The sequence below is a fragment of the Anser anser genome (genome assembly GCF_964211835.1).
Source record: "Anser anser genome assembly, chromosome: 4".
Lineage (NCBI taxonomy): Eukaryota > Metazoa > Chordata > Aves > Anseriformes > Anatidae > Anser > Anser anser.
This window is the reverse complement of record NC_139724.1, coordinates 31800906-31822300: the sequence shown is the minus strand read 5'-3', so window position 1 is coordinate 31822300 and position 21395 is coordinate 31800906. Positions and strand designations below refer to the sequence as shown.

General features: G+C 34.9%; 1 protein-coding gene across 5 annotated transcripts in view; it reads left to right on the top strand.

Moving 5' to 3' along the window:
* LOC310898849 (uncharacterized protein) overlaps positions 1 to 21395 on the top strand; it is a 283775-nt gene that overhangs the window by 126092 nt on the left and 136288 nt on the right. For 3 of the 5 annotated variants that reach the window (XR_014583787.1, XR_014583788.1, XR_014583789.1), the window contains one exon: positions 11535 to 15757. The exons of the other annotated variants lie outside the window; for them this stretch is intronic. The gene's annotated coding sequence lies outside the window, so the exon portion shown is untranslated. Of the gene's footprint in view, positions 1 to 11534; positions 15758 to 21395 lie in introns of those variants that run through there. 5 annotated transcript variants of the gene reach the window in all.

The window sequence follows — 21395 nt, the reverse complement described above, 5'->3', positions numbered from 1 at the left end:
GTTAATAATCTTTCAGACATACCTTCTGTCTCAATTTCAGCAACTGTATCACATGTAAGAAAACATGGGTTTTGATCTGAACTTAATATATTTAGTGAGTTTTAAGTCATGTTACATATGATTTAATAGATTCCCATTTTAATAAATCACCATCCATCTTTACATGTGCATTTTCAGTAGTACAAGAGGATTCTTATACTGATAAGAGGCTGGTTTTTACTGTTATATTGTACAATTTAAAAATACTAACTATATTGTGTCTAGTTCTATCCATATAAATATTATACTGCAGTCAATGTAAATGTTTGGAATAACCTAGAAATAATACAGCTTTTTTTTTTTTTTTTTTTTTTCCACTTAGAAAATTGATATTTAGGGTTTGATTAATTTTGCATGACTGTTTGGTGTATAGACAATCTTAATTCTGGAATCTGAGAATTTCTCAGCTGAGGTTACTTTCTTATCTGATTTCAAGAGTTCATGTCCTCTTGTGGAGCGTGATGGGTTACTGATCAAGGTCTTCTGACCTGGGAAATATAGCATTGCCTGTATATAAAGTTACATGGCTCATCTGCCTAATGTTCCATTGAAAATGGTGAGCAACAATCCTAGCTTCAAACTCTTATTTTCTGGATTTAAACAAGAGACTGCAGTGAAGAGGGCACGGCCTTATTAACTGTATTTGTCTTCAGGGAATCAAACAACAGTTGCCTTGTTTCCTTCTGCTTACACTGTGCATTCCCAAGGGTTTACTTGGGTAGTGCTCTAATGTCATATCTATTCTCTATTAGTAATAAAGTGTCACACCTGCTATGCCAAAAGTGAGACCCTGAAGAAGTCTTTCTCCCCAGTATCTTATTATCCAGGGTAACCCCACATTCAGCTGTGATGGCTCAAGTCTGGAAGCAAATGAGTCCCTCGCTGTCCTGCACAGCATAGCCCACATCGTGACATCCTCATGCCACCTTCAACTTTGATCAGGTTGCACCTGCTTCCAAGTTGTAGCATTTTCCAGGATATCTTAGATGGTAGCCCACTGATAATATGTCAGACACTACATAAATTCTCAAATTTCCAGTACAAAGATAATGTATTGACATAGGACTCAGAAATTGCTCTTGAAGTCAGTGAGAGAAAACAAAATGGAGATCCTTTAGGGCTGGTATCAGCAGAGATCTTTCTCAGAGGAAATGTCAGGTCATATCCATAATTAACAATTGTACCATGTGAAAATTATGTAACATAATTGTACCACATACAAATTATTAGTGATCCCACCAGGGGATACTACAGAAGTACACCTAGAACTGCCAATGGTGGGGTGGGTTAAAGCTTACTGGGATTCTTTCATTGGAGATGGCTGTAGTAGAGACTGTAATAGAGACTGCCTTCCAGGGGCAGGGGACAGAGCACTTGGCACAAGACGCATGGCTATCCTCACCAGCATGCTGAGGCTTGTGCTTCTCATGCTGCCCACCCATTGTTCAGCCTCCGGTTTTCATCCTACCCAGCTCTGCAAGTAGCACTCCTTCCCGTCATGGCCTGCGCTTGTACTGAGTGACCCCGATGGATACAGAAGAAAAGTGGTAAGGGGTGTCCCTAGAGGAGGTCTGAAAAGAAGGTTATGTTGGGGGTAGACAGGTGAACAAACCATAAATCTTTAGGGGCCTTGCTAGGAGTACTGCATATGCTTACGGGCTAACTTGTTTCACTGCTCAGCATTTTGGAAAGAGGGTCTTTAACACTGTACTTTAGTTGGATTTGGGATAGTGCAGCTTGTGACTGCTCTCAGAAGAGATCTAGCACAGTTTCTCTGTGCCACAGCTGTACTTTGGGTGTTCCTACCTTCACCTTTCTTGACAGCCGTGTGTGTGGATGTATATATATATACCCTTCAATTTTTCATAAGTCAAAATAAGAACTTGCTGTGAGAAAAGGGAGTTGGGGTCTGTTTTATAATAGGAAAGTTAGACGGTTACTTGACCTTTTCTGAAAGAGTTGTAAGGGAAAGGAAGAAGCTTCACATACAAAGATGCTATAATTTATAAATAGATTCAATGAGCTTGTACTTCTTTCTTTCAGTCTTTGTTTCTTTCTGTCACTCTTTTTCTTTCGATTTCTCTCTGAGGTTTTTTTTTTTTTTGTTACTCTTATTCTTACTTTCCTCTCTAGATGGTGCATTTGAAGCAATTGCAAATGCTGAAATATGCTAAAAAGATGACTTGTTGAATTCTGGGGAATAGTAATAAACATTTCACTAAACTGTAGCTGGACATGTGATTGTATAAAGCTTTAGTGTCAGAAAACATACTTTTCAATAGTACCAAATTGTATAATTGTATATGGGTGCCACACTTTCCTAAGTATCTCAGAAAGCATTAATCAGCACAGCCTGAATAGGATTTATTTTATTATTTTTTTTTTGGCAGCACTGCTTTATCTGCTTTAATTTGCTCTGCACATGTTTCTATGACAACTAACAGAAAATAAAGTCTTAACCAAAATTCAGTAAAAGCAAGATGAAACAACCTGCTTTGATTCATGCTGCTCTGATAAATGTGAGTTTGGCAATCAGCTGTGAATCACAGATATTTTCTGGAACAGACAGAACTTCTATTTGCATATATTTATTCTCTCAGCTTAAGGAAACAAAAGGAGGTGGTTTATCTAAATTATTTTTTTCTCTTACTCCACAAAAGAGTCTTGTTTGAAAGACTTCACATATACAGATTTTTTTCCTTTTAATGCAAATGGTCTTTGTCTTGGCTTTTAATTCGTTCCTGCTATTTCTATTTTCTTAAAGATTATTTCAAAGATATTTTCAAAAATGACTTAGCTGAAAAGATGAGACAAAAATTATATAGTTTTGTGCCATGATGTTTTATTTCCTCGAAGGGATATATATTGTGTTTGCCTGTGATTGCTCACCTTTCTCCCAAATGGTAGATAGACACTATCTGGAAACAATGGTGACACTTCTGACTGGGAGCATCAGGTCTCACAACTCATCAGTAGGCCCTGATTGCCTATACGGTGCCTTCAGACAAGCTAATAATACACATGAATCATTGCAGTATTTCATGTTTGATTCTCTGTGATTTTTCTCTCTTTATCAAGTTTATAAGTACATCCTTTGTAAAACAGATGTCTTAATAGATTTGCTTTTGAGAAATATTTTCATGTTTAAAAAATGTGCATTGCTACCTTCTCAAATACAGTTATTAAAATCTACTGAACACATATTTTGGAAGGTAATTTTCTTTCCTCACATAAATATAACTACAAATGGCTTGCTCTGAAAATGAAATATTGCATATTTGTCATCCTCGTTATGCTTGTTAGTTCTGACTTCTTCGTCTAAATCATGTGGTACTCCTTCTGCTCTTTAGTTACCTGATGATGGCAAAAACTAGCTTTAAGTAGGCAGCATGACTTTAGATCTTTAAGAAATGAAATGGAGACGATCATGGAATTTCTTGTACTGTTTCTCATTTTTTGACCACACAAGTATTAAAATTAAGCTATTACATAATTTGTGAGCACGGGGATTTGCATGTATGGCTATGTTTTTGTAGAGTCTGAGGTCACATTATTTTCTAGCTTATTGAGTCATGTGTGAAGACATAGCATCTTCCTCCACTGATTTACTTTTATGTGCAAGTACCTCTTAGCTGCACCTGCCTTACTCATGTGTAGACATATATCTGGGACAAAGAATTTGCTTCCAAATGTAAGAAGCAGTGCTTTCTGTAGAGATAGTAGTGCTCAGTGCAGGAGGAGACAAAGTTCCCAAGTTGTTCTTCAACATTTAGAAATTTGTATCCTAGAAGTAGGTCTTGACTTGCATTTTGTTTTCAGAAATTAAACACAGGAGGGCAAAGGCCAAAGTGAATTCATTTTAAGTTCAGTAAATAATTATTCTATGAGGTTGTTCACTGAGCTCCACAAATGAATTTGGCAGAGTTGAAATGGGCTTGGAAAATATTTCTCAAGAGCATATTTCTGCCATGCTTTCTTGTGCCAAATGTAACTTTTCAGAATAGTTCAATTTAATCCATGTGACAAGTCAGAAAATGTAGTTTAAGGGTAGCAAAAAGTAGTTGCAGACCTACATTTGCCCTATGTTTGAAGGGCAAAGGGCTGCTATTGCTTAAACCTGAAAGATGCTGAGCGTACTTGCCTAATGCAGCAAGGTTGGCATTCGCTTTGAGCATGTAGGCAGTCTGACTCTGGTGGGATTTCTCCAGTGTTCCCTCAATGGATCACAGTGCTACGCTTGGCTCCACTGTAAGACCAAGTCAATTTAGCCATGACTGGTTATTAGTTCTGGGTGATGAGAACAGGCCTTTGGCTGTGTGCTGGATGTACTAAGGGGATGTTGCTGGGTGCAGACTGAGTTGCAGTCCCTGTACCCTGTGCACTGCTTGTTTCAGTTCTCACTCACCAAAGTAAAATAAATTGGAAGATACTAAAGACTATAAATCCCTCTTCCCAGTCCATACAACTTAATGCCTCTTAGGGCAATATGACTATCCGATGTCTTTTAAAGTGCATTATGCATTATCTGCAGAATTGAGCTGGGCCTAATTAGAAGGTCAGAAGGTTTTTTTTTTTTTTTTCTTTGTTGAAGGCACTTGGATGGCAACCAAAGTATCATAACCCTTTGCTGCTTTTGAATCGTCCTGGAATTTTATTTATAGTCACCCTTGGAGTGTTTAATTGTTCATTTAAATTCAGAGTATAAAACCCCACAATTAAATGATTATTTTGGAAAATAAGTCTCTATGACTGTTTATAAAATTGGGTTTCAATTGCATATTCTTTTGCGCTTCGATAGCACTTTAGATTTTTTTAAAGTAAAACAGATACAAGAGAGATACCAATATACTTAAATTTTAAGATGTATTTTGCTTTCGTTGGCAGCATCTATAGACAGATTATGGACCAACAAGAGGTTAGGCAAGACATACCCGACAGTCATATTTCATTGCTACTTCTGCTAGTCCTAGATTGTAAGTTTTCATTAACAGTTTTCCTATTAGTAAAAGCAGAATTTGAAAGGGGAAGAAAAAAAAGAGAAGAAAAAATAGGAAATAATAAAAAAAAAAGGCACTGGTACTGACTCTCCTTCATAACACCCACAGGACCTGAATCGCAGACCACACAATTCCTACTCCTGCTTCACAGCTCAAACCCGAAGGGAAACTGCCTACACTTCCGTAGTTGAAACTAGACAGGGAGTAATCTATGGCACATCCGCGGAACGCCTATTAGTTCTTGTTACTTCTACTGCAGTGAGTGTTCTTAAAACAGCCCATCGCATTCAGCCCCAGCATTTGTGTGCTTGGATTTTAGCTTGAGCAGCATGCTGTGTCTCAGAGCATCTTGTTTTGATTAGGTGTTTTGCTGTGCTTAAAGGAAAAGGCAACAGCCAAGACAGCATCTTGTCTTGTTGTTTAAACTGTGGTTAAGAGTCAGGCGATGTGTAATCACACTCTACTTATGGTGATTGCTTTGGCTTTAACGTGATTTATTGAAGATACAAATTGCACCTTCTACATGATTATGGTACAGTTGTGGGGTTTTTATTACAAATAGCAAGGCTGGTTATATACTACTCTTACCCTGTCATTGCTGTGATTCCTGGGATGTATTTCATTAAGAACAAATAAATTGTACTCCTAAGAAAAAGCCAAAACTTAACATGTTTTATATATGAAAATAACAGACTGAGATAAGCAACTGTCTTGGCCCTCTCTGCAGGTGTTAGGAAGCAGGATTTCAGCCACAATCTAGTCCATAGGGAGGGATAGAAATAGGAAGGAAGCTGAAAGCAATCTAACAGACAACTTGTCTTTCACAAGGTTTTCCATGAAGTATGAGAAGTTTCCCCTAAACCAGAACTAGTTTGTCTACTTATATCTGATCCAAAAAAAAAAAATGGGATTTTTTTTATTTTATTTTTTAGTGGTTTGGACTGTCGCCCTCTAATGACTTATTTGTGTAAAATAAATTTAGATTTGGAAAATCATGAGTTGAAATATCAGAAGGGAATGGTAGGGAATGAAACATGCATGGCCTAGAAAGACAAAGGATTGGAAAAAAAAGACATTCTGAATGGAGTGAATTCTGTGAAGGTTTAAGGCTTAGTTGCAATTTTTCTTTAATGCCATTAAAAGGCCAAATGATTCTGGCCTCTTTTTATTTTTTTTTCCCCTGCCATAAGGCAAAGTTGGCAAAGTGACATGCAAGATATTTTATATGTGCAAAACAGTATTTAGAATTTCCTGCGCTGCAGCAACGTATGGACCTTTATTTGGAAAAAGAGGTAGAGACCAGCACTGATATTCTCTACAATTGTTAAAGTTATGATAGCTAAAAATACAAGCAGTTGCTATAGCAACTGGAATTCGAAGGCTCAGATATTGCTGCTTCTTTTATCCCCTTTCAAAGATTTATCCCAAAAAAACATTTCTTGCCCATAAGTAACAATCCTTAGCTGTCATATTAGCTGTTTTACATAATTTGTCTCCTGTCTGCTTATTTATGAATTACTTTAGCAAGAAAGCGCAAGAGAATATATTTAGTAAACTGTAAGTATATACTTCATATATGTTGATGATATACATTAGGGTTAAGGGCTAACTAATTCCAACTATCCAAAAAATTTAAGCACCGTAACAGGTATATACAAATGGCTTAATGCTGTTATAATATATTTAAAAATGTTTGAATATTAAAGTCATGATATAGAATAAGTGTAAATGCATGTTATAATGATGAAATTCTAATATTTTTAATCCAAAATATATTTTCTGATTTCTACATCTGGACATTTTTTTTTTGTATTTTTTATTTTTTTTGAGCTCCATAGATTCATCCAAATTACTTCTTTGACACTCTTCAGCAGCAAAATCTGATCTTTTGGTTTATGTCTGCCTTTTTCTAACTCTGTTCCGGGGTTGCTGTTGTTTTTGTTTGTTTGCTTGTTTGTTTTCATTTCTCTCTTATGGCTTGGCAATATTTTATTAGTATCTTTGGCAGTTTCATTCTGTGTTTTTTTTTTTTTTTTTTTTTTCCTGAGCTATGCTGTGGTATAGTAAACTAAACAAAATCTCACTGAAGGGCAAAGCCATCTTTATCAATTAATAGCTTTGATTTCTGTAGTATACCTGCATATCTGTTATGTCAATTTGTAGAAAAACAATGCTCACTAAAATATTTCAAAATTTCCTATTAATCACTTTTCCCTCTGCCCCCTGTTTCACACTAGTAGTGTCTGCATGCAGTTTCAATCAACTTTATCAGATGATTGGTGGTAGTAGAACTTCATAGCTTGAGGCAGGCTCTAGAGACATAAAGTCTTGGAAGGGCCAGTGACTAAATGAGAAGATGAGTAGTCCTAACAAAACAAAACACTCTCCTGCATGGAAGGTACTGTTCAGTCTTTTGATGCAAGATCACATTTTAGGATGTGAATCCTAACAAGGATATTGTGAGTCCAGGTAACAGAGTTAGAGGTGTCAGAATAGTTTTCAGAAATGTTTCCACAGATTTGGATAAGCTAATGAATTGAGTTATTTTTGTAGCTAATTTATTGACAACCACCCGGTTTATTTCATCCTAGGAGGATTAACCATAAAACTAAGAATTTGAAAAATGTCAATCACTTTCAAACTTGGACAGAATTCCTGGTATATTTTTTTTTTTTAAATACACAATCTTTCAATTTGTTTCTATGTACAAAAGAAAATAATGAATATGGTGTTTAAGCTTTAAGGGGATTAAGCTCATCTCATACATGTATAAGAAAAAATCAAGCCCTTTGTCTATATAAAATTCAGAAATATTCTGCGTGCCTTCTGCTTACATCCAGGTTACTTGGTACATCAGAGTGACATTCTCCCAAGAGCTTAGGACTGACCTAATGCTGCTCTTAATGAAGTCAGAGATACTCTTACCACTGAAAGATTTAGGAGTAGGTATTATTGAATACTAAGCACTTGAGAAGCCATCACAAACACCTGTTTCTGATTTTTGAGTACACATTAAAATGAAGGTGTGATTGGTAGTAAGAGTAAGCTTATCAAGGCTGCTAATGTGGATTCTGCTACGTGTCATTCATTCTGCTCTCTTGGTTGAAGCAGCAGTGAGCACCACAGAGAAGCAAGCAGGCAGTGCTGGTACACATTGCCTTACTGCAATCACTCCTGCATTGCAGCCAGCACTGCTATGTCTTCCCTCTTACTGTTTCCTAGGCCAAATACTATCAGTTAAATTCCTGTGTTAAAACTAATAAGTTCTTCTCTGTAGTACAGGAACATCATGATTTTGCTGGGTAGACGTAAATTACTGCTAAAAGTATTTTAAGATTACTTTGGGTATAATAAAGAGGAGAAAGCAGCAAGAATAAAGACTTTCAATATCTTCATTCACTGCTGGCTATTTATATAAGTTGAAAGTAAGCATGACACATTGGAATGGTGCATACAATGTGCTCTGGTTTTAGGACTGGCACAAAAAAAGATATGAAATATTTTAATTATTTTTTTTCTCTTATCCTTGAAATAAAATACTTATTAGAGCTAAAGGTATGTGGGGACTTTATTCTATCAGTGAGTAGGAGTGTATTCAGTTTATGTTGTTTTAACCTACTCATCTACATGGGTAATTATCTGCAAACTTTAATCTTTATTCTTGTCCTTTGTATTTTGTGACTGATCAATACTGTAGTGCTTGCTTACCAATAGTCATTAGCATATTATTCACCTTTCTTTATGAAAAGCTTAACTGCAATGGAACAAATCCCAACCAGGCTCAGAATTTAAACCACCTTTCCTCAAGCAAAAAATCTCTTATAACTTTAAAAGGAATTTCATAAATTACTATTTTGTTAACAATCAGGAACTAATGGAAACATTTTTTATCCCTTAAAATGAAGTGAATATGGTGAATATGTAATTTACTAACTGTGGATCTAATTGGATGCAATAATTTTTTTAATGCTTTCTAACAGATTTGTGTATCATCTGGTAAGTATTTTGGATTAGCTGATTACGCGGTTTAGAATTGTGTTCAGACATTGAGTCCGAATCCCTCCACTGTTGTGGAAGGAGATTTGGAGGTTAGCCTAGCGAAAGCCAGGGGAGACTTGCATTTCAGCTTCACCAAAGCCAGAGGAGACTTAATCTTCAGCTTCCCTCTCAACTATTTCTACAAGATTTTGCCCCAAGATAACAGTGATCTAATGGAGATTTCAGACACTAAGTCTGAAAAGTTCCTCTTGTAAAACAAATAGATGCATAGAAGCCTAAAAAATACTTCAGGAAGAAATTCCAAAACATTAAGTCATTGGTGAAATATCTATAATCTCTTTTCTCCAGATAATTTCTATCAACAAATGCAATGCCTTAGCATTCAATACAATGTATTATTTCCCTTTCTCAAAATGATCATTCTCATTGTCATGGTTTTGACTGAGACAAAGTTAATTTTCTTCATAGAGGCTTACACAACGCTGCGTTTTGGTTTTGTTGAAAATAGTGGTGACAGCACGCAGATGTTTAAGCTGTTGCAGAGCAACACTCGCACAGAGGTGAGGCCTTCCCAACTCCTTGCGCTGCCCTGCCAGCGAGGGGCTGGGAGTGCCCCAGAAACTGGAGGGGACCCAGCCAGGACAGCTGGCCCAGGCTGCCCAAAGGGATGTCCCACACTGCCCGGCCTCACGCTCAGCGGTGACAGCTGGGGCTGAGGAGGAGGAAGGGGAACGTTGAGAGTGATGCCATTTGTCTCCCCGATAAACCACTGAGCGTGAGGAGCCCCACTGGCATGGAGCAGCTGGCACCTGTCTGCCGGTGGGAAGCAGCCAGTGGGGCCCGGTCAGGCTTTTCTTCGCGTAGCTTCTGTCTTCCCCACCGAGCTGTCCTTGCCCCAGCCCCTGAGCTCTCACGCTTTTACCTCCCTTTCTCTCCCCATCCCACCTGGGGAGGGTGGGCAAATGGCTGGGTGGTGCCTGCTGGGGCTACACCACAATACTCATGTATATCGATTTATTTTGGATTTAATATACATTATTGCACATATGAACTTAATTTTGTTTGAGGTTTAGTTTTCATGTTCCTGCTAGTACAAACCAAATAAAATGTTAAATGTTATCTGATGGAAGAATGAAGTGCCTTGTCTATTCTGAGTACCAGCCTGGTTGTCAAGGTAACAGAAGAGGAACCTATAAGCATGCAGAGCCTAATTTTCCTTTCTATTCCTGTGTTTTTAAGTTTAGTATTTGTTTAATACAACTTAAGAGCAGCACTCCATTTCAAATTTTCTATTAAGATAAGTCAAACCCCATACTTCCAGAATTGCAAATTAGATTTTCTCCATACTGCAAGGCGATACTGAAACTCAGAATCACAAATAGAAATTTATATATTTGTTTAAGGAAATAGTTAATGCCCTAAAAATGTGTTTTTTCATTATTCTAGGAATGTTTTAAAATCAGTCAAAATTCTGCAGATAGTGAGATAGTAAAGACAGGATCTAGAGCCACAAAATGAATGATGGTCATATCTTTAGGGCCATATATAACCCTCGGGACCTGGAATACTTCCTGCCTTTCCAGGACAATTATGCTGCTCCACAATTTCCACGAGATGAAATCTGGGAACAGGGCAGTGGGGGATGTTAATTAGATCTACAGTATGGACAGGATGATCACAGAAGCAGATCATACTGTCCTACTGTCTAAAAATTACTGTATTTAGTTTGCCACATCTTCCTGGTAGTCCAGTTATTGGTAGTCCCCTCAAGGACATGATATGTTTCATCTCAATTCTTTTTACTACTTGAGCAGACTAGAAACCTAAATCATTCCTCTGTTAGCAGATTGCGCAAACATCAGCAACAACATTCAGGATGGATGCTTTCAGTCTGTAATGTTTTCTCTCTTCTGTTTCTGAATAAGTAACTTAAGATCTCCATTCTGAAAACTGCATTATCTGTTTTAAGATTTGTTGCATTCAATGTCTTGGAAATCTGTGACAGACTAGGTCAAGGATTGCCTGGCATAGAATTAATAGGTTCCACAACTTCCAGAAAACGACGTAACCAATGATCCAGACTAAAAGTGTGGTAATTATTTTGAAAGAAAACAAAAAGAACAGTTCTAGTAATTAATATATGGTACAACATATTTTTGTATGAAATAAATAGAGATGAAAAGTATATATTTCTATTATGTGTTTTTTTTATAATATATTTATCATTAACTTATTTCAATTTAAGGAAAGAAATCCCTTTTTTCAGTGTAAAACAAATACCTATTAAGCTATATTTTAGTCTGGTAACACATGAACTTTTTTTTTTCCCCATTACCTCTTTCTCCACTGTGTTATTATATGTCTTTTTCCTAATTGACTCTCTGAGTCCCTTTAAGGCAAGTCCGTTCCCTCACTTTATTTTTTATTTATTAATTCAGGATAACTCAAAGTAATTGAGTCAAGCTTTTACCACTCATTAGTTTATTATTTCACTTGCAGTTTATTACTTTTTTGCTGTCTACCAAACACTGTTGAAAACTCACACACCTTTGGATCAATGTCTGTTGAAGACTAAGGGTATCTACTCCAAGGATGAGCTTCCTTACAGCCGAATGCAGCACTGAGCAACAGCTAGTCTTCAAAATGAGATTTTGCCATAGGAAACGTCTGTAATTATGCATTAAAATATGTAAATTTGCAATTAAAATATTTTACCATATTTTAAGTTGAGATTCATCTGGAAATACCACCAATTTTATCTTTCGTTTACCTATAGTTTATTTGCACTACATTTTTTATGCCACTTTGAATATTGCTTATATGGACATACAACATTTTTCAAGAATTTTATGAAGGAAAATCCAAACCCTGTAATGCATACTTACACTTTTCTTCTCCTACTTACTTTCAAAGTACTAGACCTGTTGATTACCATCACTTTTGTAATTAGCGATGTTGGATAAGACTAATGATAAAGAGTGAATTAGTGCAGTCCCTAGCCAATGCTGGAAAGATTTAAGAGTCATTACCTGTCTAATAGAACTTAAAATCCCTAGTTTGAAAATCCCTAAATTGAGATACAGATATATTTTCTGCAATATAACTATTAAATCCCAAAACTATGACTGAGAGGAAAGTAAAATTTTATCTCGAGTCCTATGATGCCTCAATATATTACTAAAACAATCCCAAATCACCAAATTTTTAATAGATTTATTATCTGCCCCATAATTCAAAGGAAGGGACATTAAAGGGATCCATTTTTATGTCAGGAATTCTCGATATTTTTTTTTTAGCATAAAATTTTGCAATTGTTAGTATACTATTTTTTTGTTATTCTTTTTTTTTTTTTTTCTTGTGGTAGTGAGTTGTAAGTTGGTTTTCTTATTTATTTGTTTTTATTTTTATTTTTTTTAATTTTATTTTTAGGGGGGAGAGTTAGCACAAAGAAGAAAGCTTGAAGTATTTTCTAATTTTTGTCAAAATATATAGATGTTTTGTGCTAATCTAATTTTATTTACCACTTTTATTTGCTTGCTGTATATTTCTGTGAAGACATATTTTTCTCAGTATTAATTTAGTCAGGCAATCTCATTACTTGGCCTAGATGAATTCTTTCATAAACCAGCTTGCTTCAGTCATGAGGCTGAGAGAACGACATCAGGTACTGAACGAATTATTAGAATCTTTTTGCAGAGCTCTCTTTATGCCAGGCATATTTTTAGGATGCCTGTTTGGTGTTTAATAGATAGATAGCCTTTAAAACTATTTGACTCATGCTAGTCCAATTTACCATGTTATTTCATTCTATGCCAGTATGATACATGCATGTTACAAGGGGTACGTAATAAGAAGTTTGGGTGAATTAATCCATATTATGTCCTAGTATTTCATACATTTTAATTGTTAAAACTTGAAGCTTCAACAGAGAAGGAAATTTCAACTTTGGGTTTGGAAAAAAACAACCGTTTCCTAAGGTGTTCCTTGCTCATTTCTGCAGGACTTGCCTATTAGATTTGCTAAGTAGTTAATTATCTATTTCTTTTGATAATAACTGTTGGTAAAATGCTTTAAGATAAGTTAAACCACAGCTGTATGTTCCGTTTTTTATTTGTTTTTGGTTTTGTTGTTGTTTATATTAAGATACATAAAACTTGTAAAAACTATGTGGAATTATTAAGTTGAAGTGACAACTTCAGGAAAAGACTATGAGTCTTTAGAATCTATGTTTATCTGTATTAAAAAAAATGATTGACAGAAATGTAGGTTGTCTAATTGTTTTTATAGCTTTCCATATCTGTGATATAATTTGCTTTACCTGTAATCATTTAATCGGATAAGTAGGATGTAATATTACTGGTAGCTATGTAAAATATAGACATCAAACTGCTTGTATTTGCACTTGTTATTACCAAAATAACTGGAACTATGCCTGCAAATTGCAGATCAAATTGACAGTCCTTAATATATCGATAGCTAAGCCACAGTATTTGACATTTTTTACTGTATTTTATGACACCTCAATTTTAATGTAAGAAGATGGTCTTGTACATATCAACTTAAACTATAATTTTAGCAATGCCATTCAGTCACTTAAAGCCTGTAAGACTACTTTCAGCATCAACAGGCACATATGCACAGTATTTTAGATTTTATTGCACAAAATTAGGCATCAGGGGAATTTCATTTGATGAGATAACCTCTCTCCAAACTGACCAGTGATACAAAATATACTACATCAATACCCTACACCTTGAAAAATGTAGAAGTTGAAATGAAAAAGGACCAAAATTATCAAAGTTCTTTCTAGAAAGAAAAATTGAGTGACCTGGTTTTATTCGGCCTAAAGAGAAAAGACTCTCAGATAACGTTATTTTTTTTAAATAGATAAAAGGCAGCAACAAAATTAAAGTGAATTGTTCATCATGTAACATAGATGAACGATTGAGTAAGATTGCAGCAGGGAAGTCTACTACATATTACTGGAAACTTTCTAAGGATGAAGATAATAAAGAACTGAAATAACCTGCCTATAAGGAATTTCCACTTTAGAAGTCTTTAAGAAATGATTGCACGTAGATCATCCAAGTTGATTTTTGCCTTCAGGCAGGACAAAATAACTACTTTCATTCTCATCTTCTATGATTCCTGTATCATTTTCACTGATCAGGCAATGTACATACATACATACATCAAACATCAACCTTTCCTTCTTCCATCCTAAACTTCATTAGCTGTTTGTTATCTAATTGCTTTAGTCACCATTTTGCTTTGCTAGCTACTGATTTTCCATATTTTGATCTGCTTTAACCAGTTTCTCTTGTTTGCCTTCTATGTATGTAATAAACAGTCCTTCCACACCATGGTTTTTGAAGCTGTGGGAAAGTAAAGACACATCCAACAGAAAGAGCAAGAAAAAAATGAGAAAGGTGAAATAACCCAAATATACTACCATAACTGGGGTAAAGATCTCCATTCTTGATCTATCCCAGTGTGTGTTCAGAGATATGTCAAGAAAAGTAAAGTGTGCAATGGAAAAATGAAATGGAAGCTTGAGTCTTAATTCAGGAGTGAATGATTCTGATTTTATGGTGCTTTTATGAGAAGGGTTGCAAGAAGGATTCTGGGTTTGAGAACAGGAAGGTCTTTGTTACCAACACCCTTCAAAAGTGATTTAAAAGCTATTTTAGACTTTGATTGTTTTGCTTACTTGTGTTAAATCAATTTTACAGCTTATTTTGCTAAGTCAGTTCTGAGGACTAAATTTATGGCTGTAACATATGGATCTTGACTTTGTCTCAAGTAATGCTGTCTGCAGAGTACTGAAAAAATGTTGTTCTAACTTATGCATTATTGGACTGTTAAGCAAAAAAGAGCATGCAAAATTTGCACATCATTTTCTCTGCTATCCTTGTAATGTCAAAACAGAAAAGGATAGATAGGAACTAAATAACCCAAGTTTATAGCATCAGTTAGTGATAGAGAAGCATAATCACCTGATCATGTTCAAATATACATATTGAAAGGACATGTGAGTTTCAAGATATAAGAGCTGATTTTTTTTAAGTCAAAAGCTATTCATATGTATTTATCTTTTAATTGTTGAATTACAGTGCATAGCATACAATATGAACTAGGAACGATACCAGAACACAGTACATAAAAAGATTTCTTGAATTAATGTCAAACAGAGACAATCTAATTTGTACAGTAGCAGTTCCTGCACTCTGTATTTTCTCTTCAATAAGTACAGCCTCATATAATGAAATGAATTCTAGCAAATAACTGTGAAAATGTGCTGTATTGGGTTGGATTTCTTTCTTGACAAGTGTAGTTTCTGGTCCTCCAATTGTGCAGTTTTAGAATTTTGTCAGATAATCCCATTTTCATTTGACAATGAAAAATGTGCATTTTTTTCTTTATCACAAACACCTATGTAGAGTGCACAAGTACCCTGAATATATTTTGCTCCAGCTTTAATTTGTTTGTGATAGCAGTAACTGTTTACCACACATCTCAAGCTTTTGTTCTTTGAATTTAGATATAACTAGACATGCATGTTGCTAACATTACAGTACAGTATCTGTAATGTAAGCTTGCTGTGTACAAGCAGCCTAAAATAGAAAACACTAAAATGAATGTGGTTCATTTTATTTATTTATTTATTTATTTTCTCTGACTGAAATTCTTGAGTGGATTTTCTGTGCTGCACAACACCAAACAGACAGAGTAGTGTCCTTCTGACGTAAAAAATGATTTGCAACTCTGAAAGTGAATTCTTCTTTTGCTAAAGCATACTAGATAACAGATTTTGTGACTTTGTATCATGAGCTGCTTTGAGGCAGAAAGTAATGATGCCATTCAGTGCTAGACAGGTTTACATTCAGGCAATGATGTGCTTATGGTATTAGCACAGTATTGTACATGACTTTATCTACTGTCACTTAGTTGCCAAGATGGCCAGTTACTGTAAAGGAAAATGCACGACTTCTTGCAATTATTCTTTGTCTTGACTACCTTAAATAACTTTGCATCATTGGCTACTTTCTCATTTTGAGAGTGAATTAATTAATGAATATTCATTAATAAATATGCTGAACCATATAGACCCCTTCTGGTTTCCATTACTTCTCTCCACTAGAGAAAATTATTCTTAATTTCCATCTCCTCTTTTCCCCATTTATTTATTCAAGTGAGAAACACTGACCTGGTTTGACACAAATCACTGAGGCAAGTAAAATACTTCATAGTGTAGAAGCATTGCTACTGAGGTAGATTTTATGAGAACTACTCACCCTGACTTCAGATGATCCAGAGAAAGGATTAGTATAGATTTGCCTATTATGAAATTTTCATGCCAAGACTGTACAGGGAGACAAAGAAAATTCCCCATTAATGTCTTGACTGCAGTGCTACTCAGAGTGATCCCAATAACATGAAAAAGATCACAAAATAGTTGAGAAATATAAGTAGATTGCAGTAGTTATTTGCTGAACTGAAATCAAAAGATTTATTGTGTTGGTGGAGCAGCAACAGTTCTCCCTAGAACAATACAAGTCTGGACAATTAAAGTACTTGTTCTTCTCCAGTCTGCAAGAATAGCTAGAATATATAGATGTGTCTGTAAGGAATGCTACTTTGTCAAAGATGTACTGTTATGTCTTTTGACTACTGCTAAAAATGAAATGAAACAAGAAACCTCCAAGACTGAGACAAGTACTGGTATTGCCACATTCATTTAAAGTGAGATGATGGCACAAGAGTATTGTGGGAAATACAGTAATGCATCATTAATGAAAGAAAATCAAATGTGAGCTAAAATAGGATGAAACTGTTTTCTTCAGTTTGATAGGTTTTTTTGTTTGTTTGTTTGTTTTTTCTTCTAAAACCAGTAAGATGGTGATTCTAATGGATTCTAATAGTTTCTGAAACTGTTTGAAATATATTAGTTTCATTGTGGAGTAAATTTGCTGTTTTTTTTTTTTTTTCTTGTCTGTGCTTGAGGGTTAAGGGTGAACAATAATGCTCCAACTCTATGAGGTTACATGCTTAGTTGCAAGTATAGGCAGAATATTTAGAAACACAAAGCAAGAGGGAAAAAATCCTTGAAAGCTTACTTTTGCAAACATACAGGTAAAACTTTTGGTGTAAAGAACTGTGGATATGAAGAAGCTTCAAGGTCCCTTCCAACCCAAACCATTCTGTGATTGTGGGATTCTGTGGGAATCATTCACAGAGCAGCAGGCAAGACTCCCAATAGTAGGAGGTAGATAATTGTAACAATCTGTCCAAATATTTCACTATAAATTAACTAAAAAGAAGTATGATGAAGAAAGAGTAGTATCACAATTCATTGAACAGTTTAACTCAATTGTGCTTCTGATGTGGTATGACATGAATTAAGGGCTCAAATTTCCTGGGTCAAGGGAGTGATTGTGCTTTCAAGGTGAAATTTCATAAGGTGGTTGAGCCAATCTAACAGTAGGGTGGGGGAATGACTACCAAATTTAGCAACGATTGCTTGTTGTCTTGTTACATCTCCCCTTTCTAAAACTTTAGCTATAATGCCATACATCTTCCTGAGAGAAACTGTGTAAGTAAAAAAAAAAAAATAAAATTCCATGGAGGTAGAACAGGAAGGAAGGAAGGAAAATTAAAAAGATTTTTCCTAAGTGGACACCACAGCATTTAAAAACTTCATATACACATTCCTTAATTATTTAGGGTGATATTAAAACTCAAGCATATGTATTGTATATATATCTATACACATAAGCATAACAAGTACTTTCATTATGCAGAAAAAATGATGACTAGTATCTTAAAGGATTGCTTTATGACATTTATAAGAAGCATAACACACTCTGAGGTTCTTTAATATTTTAACGTCCTTTAACCATTGGCTATAAGTTAGAGAAGAGGATTCAAAATTTGTCTGACTGTACATTTATGCAGAATTTCCATGTAAATTACACAGCATGTACAGTATGATTATCTATAAATGGTGCTCAGAAAAATACCAGTGGAAGCTTTCTCCACACCATGCTTTCTGTTTCCAGCAGAGTAACTAATTGTGGAATGTTTTTAAATTTCCTACTTATCACCTTGTTGAAATGTCAGTTCAAACCAAAAGCTGGTGAATTGTTATTGGTGTCAAATGACTACTTCTTCTTTGCAGGAAGAGTTGTATTTTGGTGCTTTTTTGTTTGTGTTTTTTTTTTTCCCTGTAATTTTGCAGTGAAATTGCTTTTTGACTATGAAATCCATTTAATTCTTCACATTCTTCACATAAATATAGTCAGCATATTTGAGAAAAAAACAGTCAGCCTCAATCGACTGCTGTCCAGCTGCCATGAAAGTTGTCAGCTTTAGAAAAATCCTTTTACTTCACTCAAAAGAGGTTTGGTGTACACCATTGATTTATAAGGTACACCACACAATTGTCATACAGATGATGAAAACTTAAGTCTTCTAACTGTCAGCCAAGTGCTATATCCCTACCTTAATTTGCTTTAGGTAAATTTAGTAGAACTAGTCCTGTCAGTATGACTGATGCAGCAGTTACAGAATTCTGCTTTTTTAAAGAAAAATATAGCCTGACAATAATAATGCAATTGTTGGTAAGTGGAACAACAAAAGCTTAAAAATGTGAATTGCAGTTTTTAGCATTATAAAATACATATCCAGATGGCGCTTTGAAATGTCAGTGGTGTTCCAGGAAGACTTTATTTCCTCCTCTCTTTTTTAGGAAGCTCATCTTGTTTAGTTACATATATCTTGTGGGTCAGAAGATTCTCTAAACAGCGTATGATGTTTTTCAGATCTCCAAGAACATGGAATGCATTTTAAGACAAGCTGAAGTTATATTTCAATTCAGTATTTGAACCAAAGTGCATTATATGTGTTTTTTCATATGATTATAAACACATAAAGTAACAGCCACACCATTAGTATTCAAATCAGTCCCCAAAGTTTGGCACCAGAGCCATTTTTCTTCTTGTGACTGTCTAATGTTTTAATTAGACTTAGAATATTCTTCAGAAATTCTTTAGACTTTTGTATAAAATTTTAAGAGAATGATTTTAAACCAGTATCATTTCAATTATGCATTAATTTTCCATGACTACATGCTGTTGACTTCTTTGCAAACATTTCTGTCTATAAAGTAAAGCTGAATTGTACTAGTGGTGATACCATGTTTTCTACCCACCACGCAAGCAGGAACATTTGTAGTAAATGCACTGTATTTATATATTTGTATGTCCACTAAGGAAACAAACCTAAGACTTTACCCTTTATCTGGCTGGACACAGTTGAAGAACACAGATGGAACAGTCAGTGTTCACAAAGAGCTGCCTGCTACCAATATACAAATTAGTTGGAAGACTTTCCTCTATAAAAACCTTGTTCCATAAAAACAACTTCAGTATTTGTAGTGAGGATTCCAAGAATGTCATTTCATATCTGTTTCTAGGTAAGAATTATGTTTTTTTTTTTGTGTGTGTGGATTTTTTTTTTGCTTTGTTGGATTTGTTTTGTTTGTTTTATGGTGTGCGTTTACTTTACAGTGTAATAATATTAGGAGAAAAAATAATTTTAAAGCTCTAATTTGCCTGTGTGAAGCCTATGCCATATAAACAATTCATTTTGACCCAACATCTGCTTAGTGTTTTCACCTTTTGAAAATACGTTATTAGAGTAGCTGCAGCATACAAATTCCTTTTATGGAGTAACAAGGGAAAATACCAGATGGTATTTTGCCATAACAGTGTGGTTACTTCAAAGCTAGTGACACTACTGCTACTGTGCAGTAACGTGGTCATGCAGCTAATGACAATACAGATCCCTGCTGTGCTTAGTTTTTCTGAGGTTCTTATAAATGGTGTAAAATCTCATTAGAATCATAATGCTTTGAGCAGACTTGAAACTTGCATATGTTTTTCTATTTCCTGATAGTGTCTTTGTGGAAAGATTTTTAATACTACATTTGCACAACATTTTTTTACTGTGTATACTTTCTAGTGTGGTTACAATATACAGTTTCCAAGGCTACTAGATGAGACTGCAGATCAATTAATAGCAATACACATTTCTTCTTTTTTTTTTTTACTTTATTGCATTGGAATATATACACACAGAATCTTCTAACGTGATGTGATTGAGAAAATCCTTTATTTGTCTAAGAAAACAAAAAATATTGACAAAATGGAGGTAGTGAGAGAGGTAGTAGGGTGTGAAAGGACCTACAAAAATATTTCAAAGGTTGGAAAATCAGCCATACAAGGAGAGGCCAAACGAGCTCCATTTCTCAAGGACATATTTAAAAGGTGATTTGTTCACCTAGGATTTCATGCTTTCAGTCGCTATTTCATGTCATTATGCTCTGTAAGCTATATACTATTCTCTGCGGTCAGTTGTTAAGGGACATGCAATTATTTTGAGTACTTCAAAAAGTGTCTATTTGTAGTAATATATAAAATTATTTTAGCACTAGAAATATCAAATATTGTCAGCCAATATGGTGGAAATCGTATTCCAGCACCTACTATGATTGTAATCAGATTTGAAAAATGACACCCAATAATCTCTTTTCTAGAATGCAGGTGCTTTACAGCTTATAAAAGATCTCTGACTGTGGCTGTAGTAACAGAAGTGTTTTAGAGAAAGGCCCAAATATTCAAGGGGCTCCAAAAAACAGTGAAGTGTTCAATGTGCATCTCTTCAGAAGCTATATACACAACTCCTAATTTTAAATATAATTATCCATATCATTTTATGGCCATTGTTCCAAATGCTAGTTAGAAGTAGAAGAAAAAGTGTGTGAAACCAGTGTGTACTTGTGCTTATTGGTAGCTTGAACGAAGATGCTAGCATTTGAATTGAACTACATCTCCAGGAGGCAATGTCTCTTTGACTTGCACTTATTTTTTCCTTGAAAGTAATTTGAAATAGGCAAATAAACAATCACAAAATTTCAGTTAATTACTGTACTTAATTTTAACATTTCCTGGTAATTATATTTAATAGCACATAAAGGGTTTCCATTTGTTTCATTATACTTAATTTGATAAACTTCATTGGAGAGGTTTCTGAATGGAGCACTGAATCCTAAATGTTTGAGAATGACAAATTACACACATTATATTTGTTTTTCTCACTCATTATAAATTATATTTTCTGGCTCATTAACATTATATAAGCACCAGATCTCATCATTTTAACCATAAAATAATTACATAAGTAGTTGGTTGAGCATGAGCATGTTATTCCTGATGTAACATTTCTAATCCAAAGCCTATTTAAGTCAAAAGAAAGACTCGATTTGACAGGCTACTTTGGATTCAAGCTAAAGTAAGCCTG